The sequence below is a fragment of the Cynara cardunculus genome, unplaced genomic scaffold, assembly GCF_001531365.2.
Source record: "Cynara cardunculus var. scolymus isolate 2C unplaced genomic scaffold, CcrdV1 Un_Scaffold_8783, whole genome shotgun sequence".
Taxonomy (NCBI): domain Eukaryota; kingdom Viridiplantae; phylum Streptophyta; class Magnoliopsida; order Asterales; family Asteraceae; genus Cynara; species Cynara cardunculus.
Genome location: NW_020204462.1, coordinates 3,012 through 11,536, shown reverse-complemented (window position 1 = coordinate 11,536; position 8,525 = coordinate 3,012). Strand labels below are relative to the sequence as shown.

At 34.7% G+C, this 8,525-nt stretch overlaps 1 pseudogene; it reads right to left on the bottom strand.

The window, feature by feature from the left end:
• Positions 1-1,755: 1,755 nt before the first annotated feature.
• Positions 1,756-4,051, bottom strand: LOC112505161 (annotated as a pseudogene).
• Positions 4,052-8,525: the final 4,474 nt, after the last annotated feature.

The window sequence follows — 8,525 nt, the reverse complement described above, 5'->3', positions numbered from 1 at the left end:
AAAGTTGCGCAAAAATCAAAGATTGGGGTTGGATTATGTTGATTAAGGGTTTTGCAAGTTTAACCTTTGGGTTATTTTATTTTCTCCAAGAAAACTTCTTCATTAATATTAATGATAATAATAATAATAATAATAATAATAATAATAATAATATTATTATTATTATTATTATTTTTTTTTTAATAAAATAATTGAATTTCATAGGAAAGGAGGGGAGGAGTGGCGGCTATATGCACCGCCCCAGATATTTTATGGGTTTTGCTCTTACTATATATAGTAAGAGAGGTTGAATTGGGAAGGGGTTACACATTTTGAAAATCAGTAAAAATTCCTTGGGCTAATTATCAATCTCCGGTCCGGATAGAAGAAGCAGTTAAAGTTCATCTAAGATTTCAAGGCTAAGGTGAGTGTTTCAAACATCCTCTACATATGATGTATTATTGATATATTTGTTGCTTTGTTGCTAATTGATTTATGAATATACTTGCCATCCGGATTCAAGTAAACCGGACATAGAGTCGCCCGGATTTAAGCTAAACCGGACGTAAAGTTGTCCGGATTAATATCTAACCCGGCTAAGAGTTGACCGGATTTTTGCCTCAACCGGCCAAATGTTGACCAAATTTCATATCCGGCTGAGGTTGACTGGATTTCATATCCAGCTGGAGTGGACCGAATTACATATCCAGTTGGGTTATTGTTCGAACTTTAACTTAAGTAGTTATATTATTATACGAATTGTAACCGCGAGAGAGGAAATGACAGTGTAACCGTGAGAGAGAGGAAATGGCGGTGTAACCGTGATAAATAACTGATGAAATAACATATATATATATATATATATATATATATATGAACGTCCATGTTTGTTATAATATGGAATTTATCTATTACGTTGATGTGAGGTAGATTCACTCACTAGACCTATTGGTCTAACGCTCAATCATTAGACTAATCTGTTTTACAGGTCGGCCATCATCACAAGACAAAGGCAAGGGGGAATTATAATAAAATGTGGTTTAGATGTTTGTATTATAATAGACAAAGTTTTTGTTAACCCATATTTTCTCATATTTTGTAAACAATAAAATTTTTGGGTTGTACTTAAAGTGTTATTTGAGTTATGAATGATTATTGTGAATTATATGTTGGTCCAAAAATGTGGGTTGTTGCGGTAGATGCAAGTGAAGGGGTAGGTTGGTTGGTTGGGTTGTATGCCTCTGAGGCCATGGTAGATGCAAGTGGAGGGGGTAGGGGGAAATTTGCCCCCCAACAAACTCATTGCTTTAATCTAAATTGAAGTGGTGCTAAAAATAATTTTAGCTACCATATTTGAAACGTCAGCATCAATTAAACTAGTTTTCTTATTTTCCAACTTCTTTTTGCATTTTATAGATTTATATGCATTGATATTTATTAACTAATAGTTTTCTATTTGTTACATCTTATTTGATTTATGTTTTTGAATTCGTTATTTAACTTGGGTTTGTTATTTTAATTTAGAGATGGCTACTAGTTTGTCTTTCATTTATTCAGAGAAGAGGCTAGGCGACAATAGGAGGCAGCTAAGGAGCGGCATTCTTATGATTATTATATATCCTCATATCTAGTTAAACTAGCTTGTGTCATACATCGTTAAGATATATATGATATTCCATATCAGCGAACAGTGTCGGATCCAAGAATTTTATACACTGGGGTCACTTAAACTAACAATGTACCAACACATCAATCATTATAATTAATAATACGTGATTACATAAGTTGATTTCTACGAGTTTTCATCATTTGAAACCGAGTCATTACATCTTGATTTGTAACCTTAGCAAGTACTTCTTTTTCTACGGCACAAATGACACACGCATTCAAAAAATCGTCACAAATTCGATTGCGCAAAGCTGGCTTCACAAGCTTCATTACAGAAAAGCATCTCTCAACTGTTGCGGTTRCAACAKGCAAAACCAATGCWAGCTTCAATAATCGATAAACCAAAGGAAACACGAGATGTTTCCTTGTTTCAATCATCACTCTACCGAGCTCGGATATACCTTTCAAATTAGCAAATAATTCATCATGTTGGACATTGTCAATGTATAGTTGAAGTTGGTGCTCAAGAGTAGTTCTTTCGTCATTGCTAAAATCATCAGGATAAAACTCTGTCAACCTTAGTAATTTTGATGGGTCAAAGTCACAAAATGAGTAATGAGGATCCAATACGGCCACACAAGTGAGCAATTCGGAACTTACCTCATCAAATCTGTCACCAAACTCTTGAATTTGCATATCCATAACCGTGTTAAAACATTCGTACTCGTAATAATGTCGATATGTGATATTTGTCTTGTGTCTTCGATTTTTTGGATTGACATAAACTTCCTCCATGTTAACTGTTCCGATGTTGTGTTTTTCGCAAAAAGAAGAGATCTTCTCAAGAAGCCGACAAAATCCATCAACTCTAAATTGTTGCAACTGTCGCTTGGTTGACTTCACCAATGAAACAACATTCAAGATTTCTTGATCTTTTTTCTGAAGAGCCTGTGACAATGATTATGTGACCCCCAAAATATGCAACATCAAGTGCAAATAAAACACACTATCAAATGAATGGAAATATATTTGAAGACCATTTGCTTGACGTTGGCGGTAAGGATTCTCGCACACATCTTCAACATACTCAAGCACCTCAATAACGGATGGAAATAAATCAACCAAACGCTTAAGTGTTTTGTAGTGTGAACCCCATCGTGTATCTCCAGGTCTTCCAAGAGAAAGCTCTTGATTTAACCCACTACCCGTTTCAGTTTCACCGCTACCAATGGCTTCTTGTACTTTCTCCTTTTGACTTTCTCGAACCATATCTGTTCGCTTACAAGCAGCACAAACCACATTCATCAAAGATGCTATCATGTCAAAGAATTTTCCAGTCTCGATGTGTTTATGTGCAACCGCCACAACAACTAACTGAAGTTGGTGAGCAAAACAATGGACATAATATGCTGAGCTATTTTCTCTCATGATTAAAGCTTTCAAACCATTGAATTGGCCACGCATATTGCTTGCTCCATCATAACCTTGGCCTCTAACCTTTTTCAAACTCAAACCATGTTCAACAAATAAGAATTCAATCGCAGATTTAAGAGATAAAGCATTTGTGTCCTTTACATGTACAAGACCAATAAATCTTTCCTTAACAATCCCATGTGTAACATATCGYAAAACCAYMGCCATKTGTTCCTTTCTAGATATGTCACTCGACTCGTCAACTAATAAGGAAAACACATCATCACTRATCTCTTGGAAAATATGTTTGAGTACCTCTTGTGCAAAGCAGTGAACGATATCTTTTTGAATACTTGGCGCCACCAGGAGCATTTTCTAATATAACCTTACCAACAACCTCATTTTGATCCCGGATTAATTTTATTAATTCCAAGAAATTTCCCCTATGAAGAGACGATTCTGACTCATCGTGACCACGAAAAGGTAATGCACCATTAAACAAAAATCTAGCAGCATCAACAGAAGCATTCAACCGGATACGATATTCATTYTTCTGAATATCACTTTGTTTATGTAAGGCGGCGACAATTGATTGACCATGTCTCATTAGGTCCTCACACTTCTTAATAGCTCTATTGTGGAAACTATTAATGTGACCCACATGAGTAGTCAATCTCTCAGTTTTATTCCAACTACTAAAGCCTTCGGTTAAAAAAGCATCACTCCCACCTTGTCCACCACATTGATCTCTAAATAAGTAACAACATAAGCAAAAATCTTTATCTAATTTTAAACTATACTCCAACCAATTACCGTATTGATCAAACCAAGCCGGGTTAAAACGTCTTGCCTTGTTCCCAATTATTCATTTTGGAAAGTCGTGACCACGTGGTTGACACGGTCCTTTAATCAAATAGTGTCGTCTGATTTCATCTCTTTGATTAGGGTGGTATTGTAAAATTATTTTCCTTTCAGCTGGATCCGATGGAAGATTATTCAAATCAACTTCCCTAGGCATCGAGGGAAGATCATTGCGCAAGTTGTTTAAAGGTTCTCCACTATTATCGGACGTTGATGCCTTTCTTTTCAGAAAATTTTCCATCTTCTAGCAAAAACAAGGGGACATATACATCATATATATATATATATATATATATATATAATATACCTACTGTTTGTCCACTATACCTATTAAATATTAGCAAATAAGCATCTATTAAATATTTGTATTTGTCCACTCTAGTATTGATATTAATTTTTAATAGTTTACTAAAAGCTTAAAAAGCCCCAATGTTTATCTACCGTTTACATTTTAACTTTACCAAAAACTTAAACAGTAAGATAGAAGCAGACAAGCAGTAAGATGATTCATAATTCATAAAGCCTAAAGCAATAATCAGATGTAGAAAGCAGAAGCAAAATGAAGAAGAAAGAAAGAGGGGAAATTTGAAAAAAAGGGTTTTGAAAACAAAAGTCAACAATTGCATAGAGTAGGTGAAGCCGTGAAGAAGAAAGAAAGAAAGAAGAGGAGTGACTATTTTTAAGTCTTGATGTACTTGAAGTGGGGTCCACTCTTAATGTACTTGAAGTCTTGAACCACCAACTTCTTTCCTCCATTTTAAACCCTTCAATCTTCATGTACTGCAGATTGCAGAAACTCTTCACAGATTGACAGACTCACTAAGTCACTATTATAAAAAGCTAGAACAGGAACAGCAGAAACATAAATAAAATAAACCTTAAAAAGCTCTTGCTGCCAGTCGTCGGAGAAGAGGTGCCGCTGTGCGCTGTGCGCCTGTGCCGGAGAAGACTGCCGGAGAAGAGGGGAATCGGCGGCAGGGAAAGGGGGCTCCTTGAGAATCCTAGTGGGGGCAAAGTAAAGGTAATAATATAAAATCCTAATTTTTAACATAGGTAAAAAAAAATTACTTTTTCACTGGGGTCCTTACCCCCCCCCCCTTTTAACTATTGGATCCGCCTCTGTCAACGAATCATATAATATAGCAAAGACAAAGCTTTTAGAATCAAGAAGGTAGTAGGAGAAAATTTATAGATAAAGATTACGTTGGAGCAAATATTTTTACCCAAAAAGCAAAACGGTTGTCCTTGGCTTAATTCAATATCAATATTTATCACCGTTATCGACATTCATTACCCTAAAAAGGGAATAGAAAATGGTGAATCAAACATAGCCTAAGGATGTTTAAAAAACCGGCCAAACCAAAAAGGACCATTTTTTGTGGTATGGGTGGTCTAGTGGTCCCATCTGCCCTAGAAATAGTCAAGTGGCACAGTTGGATCCACGGTTTGAACAATTTAACTCGATGGTTTAACCAACCAAACCGCTTATTTAATATATGCATAAAGCACTTGGGCTCTTAACTTTGTTGCTTTTGATATTAGGCTAAAGACTAGAATTAACTCATCGTTTAATTGTTCATTATTTCATTTACTGATTTTACACATTAAAAAAAATTGGAGTTTAGAGTTCTTTTACTTCTTTCTTAATTCTTTTTCATGGTGTATATACGATGTATGGACAAAATAATTAACATAATATAAAACAATCTAATATTACCTACAAAAGACAAAAAAAATTGATATAAATCGGTTGCACCTTTCACTAACCTAATTTTTTTTTATCTTACCATGGAGGAACAATACGGTGGCACATGCCACCTAACCACCCCTCTAGGTCCGTCTATGTAGTGGAAACACATGAAATCAATGGAAACACAACTTGGAAACATGAATATCGAATATTGAAAATACAAGTTACATGTTTTTGAAAACATACATGAATACTTGGAAACACATCTTGGAAACATACTGAATACGGGAAACACATCTTGAAAACAAAAATAGTAATACTGAAAACAGAAAACCAGAAACTAGAGAAATAGATGGAGAGTGTACACAGTATCAGTGATGGATGGTGGAGACACACATGTGGAGAATCGTCGAAGAAGCCTTCAATCCAGCATCATCGATTGAGTATTAGAGAGAGGAGTGGCAATGGTAAACAAGGAGAGAAGGGTAGTTGGGAGAACTTTAGGGCCAAGAACAAAGGACACAACTTTTGTAGCTGAGTGATTCAGCCCATGGCTGGCCGAATAACCCCACACCTTATAGTTGGATATGGCTGAGCGATTAAGCCATATGCCTTATTCAGTCTATTAAGCTCCTACCGAACAACCCCTTAGTCTGTTACCAAAAAACTAAAAGAAAAGGTAAAAAGATCTAAACTTGCAAAATATAATATCATATGTAACAGCCACAACCAATTCATGTTAACTTAGAGGAGAACACATCAATAGAAATCACCGCACCTTTAAGACTCTAATTTTTTTCATTACGTTGAGACGACATAACGAGTTCACGTACACTCGAGGCTTTCTTAATAGGTCCACCCCAGAGGGTAAAAATATGCGATAACAAAAACAAAAACAAAAACAAAAAAAAAATTATTTCAGTTATATTATAAGGTTGGATGAATAATTCTTGCATCTTACATCACTTCTGTAATGTTGTTATGAATTTGTTACATAGGATAGGGGTTTGTCACCGCATGGGTCCTCTGATCGTTGTTAGGGTGATTTGTTATATATAATATCTATACTACCTTATAAACCAGATTTATCAAAAAGTTTTAAAAACAATTTTTAATGCACAAAGTACTATACATTTATGCACAAAGTCTTGAAAATCTTAAACACAACTCATAATGCATTAAGTACTAATACTTTATGCATTCAGTCTTAAAATCTCTTATGCTACAATTAAAATAATATATAGTATAAGTCACCAATGCACATTATTACCTTTTCTTTTTATGTTCCCAAAATACTATTGACACCTTTCACTCATGCCTTCACCCTCTCATACATCTATGTCTTCTCCCCATCCCCCAAAGTGAGATTCAAACTGATATTCACCATGAGTTATTAAAAGTTCTCTCGTTAATCTCCCATTCAATTGCTCTAGAACTGTCGGTCTCGCTCTCGATCGCTTGATTTTTTGCTCTTGGTGTAAATCGAACACATTTGTGGAGTCGTTTAAATATATTGAATTTTAAACTGTCATACAATTTTTTTTCATCGATAGACTGTGATTGGAACCATAACTCTTATTTATTCAAATTGTATTAATATATAAAGACCAAGTGTAACTTATATCATCGTTAAATCTTCTCTAATAAAACCAGTAAAACTTCAAAATCGTTAAAATTCATAGCTCCCGCCGCATTGCACGGGTACACAACTAGTAATATAGTAAATTAAACCACTTTTTTACATGTATTGTCTTGTTGCTAGATTGGCAAACGCGTGTGGTTGTTAAAAGACACGCCTCATTTTTACCAAATTTCATCTTGTAAATAAATATTTATTACGGATGCGATATTGAGACCCCATAATCTTAACGATCATGTACAGAAACACTTTTTTCGAATACGATAATTCGTCGGTTTCACGAATTTCGAATTGGGATAATTCTTTAGTTTTATTTTATCATTTCAAAGGACGTGAAAAATGATGTATACACCCAGATTCTCGTTTTTATATATTTAAATGAGAGATTGACGGTTGTTGGTAGTTTATAGGTGGTTAAACGGTTATAACCGTTAATGGATAAAGCCAAATACAACCGGATTTAAGTTCTGGAAAAAAATGAATCTTCAGCGATAGTTGAAAGCTATCACTATAAGCTGAGAGTTGTCAGCGATAAATTGTCAGTGATAGCAGAAAGCTGTCGACGATAAGCTGAGAGCTGTCAGCCGTACCTGAAAGGCTGTTCAACGACAACCTAATACCTACCTTCTATGATCGCTAATGATAGCTGAAAAACGCAAGACTTGGTGAAATTTCTAAGTCTTTTAGAACTTAAAACCCCACTTTATAAGGTGACTAGTTGTCTACCCGCGCAATGCGGCGCGGACCATAAATTTTAACGATTTTGAAGTTCCACTGGTTTTATAAGATAAGATTTAACGATGATATAAGTTGCACTTAGTCTTTACATATTAATACAATTTGAATAAATAAGAGTTATGGTTCCAATTACAGACTATCGATGAAAAAAATTGTATGACAGTTTAAAATCCAATATATTTAAAATCCAATATATTTAAACGACTCCACAAATGTGTTTGATTTACATCAAGAGCAAAGAACCAAGAAACTTGAGTTTTAAGATAAACACTCAAAACCAATAAAGAAAACTACAAATTTAACAGATCATAAGTCATGAAAAGACCAAAAAAGATGAGTTTTAGAATGAAATTTCAACTGTTTACCCTCTTTCTTGTCCAGAAACTCAGATCAAGGTTGAATTAATATATATATTCAAAAAAAAACCCAAGAACATATTAATTCAGAACATATTATATAGTGCAATTTGAACAGCCTAACCCCAATATATATATATATATATATATATATATAGGGTTGGGTTCACGTGAGACCAACCTGTTTTCGTGAGACCCGTGAGACCACATTTTTACACGTAACCTTCACAGCAAAAACACT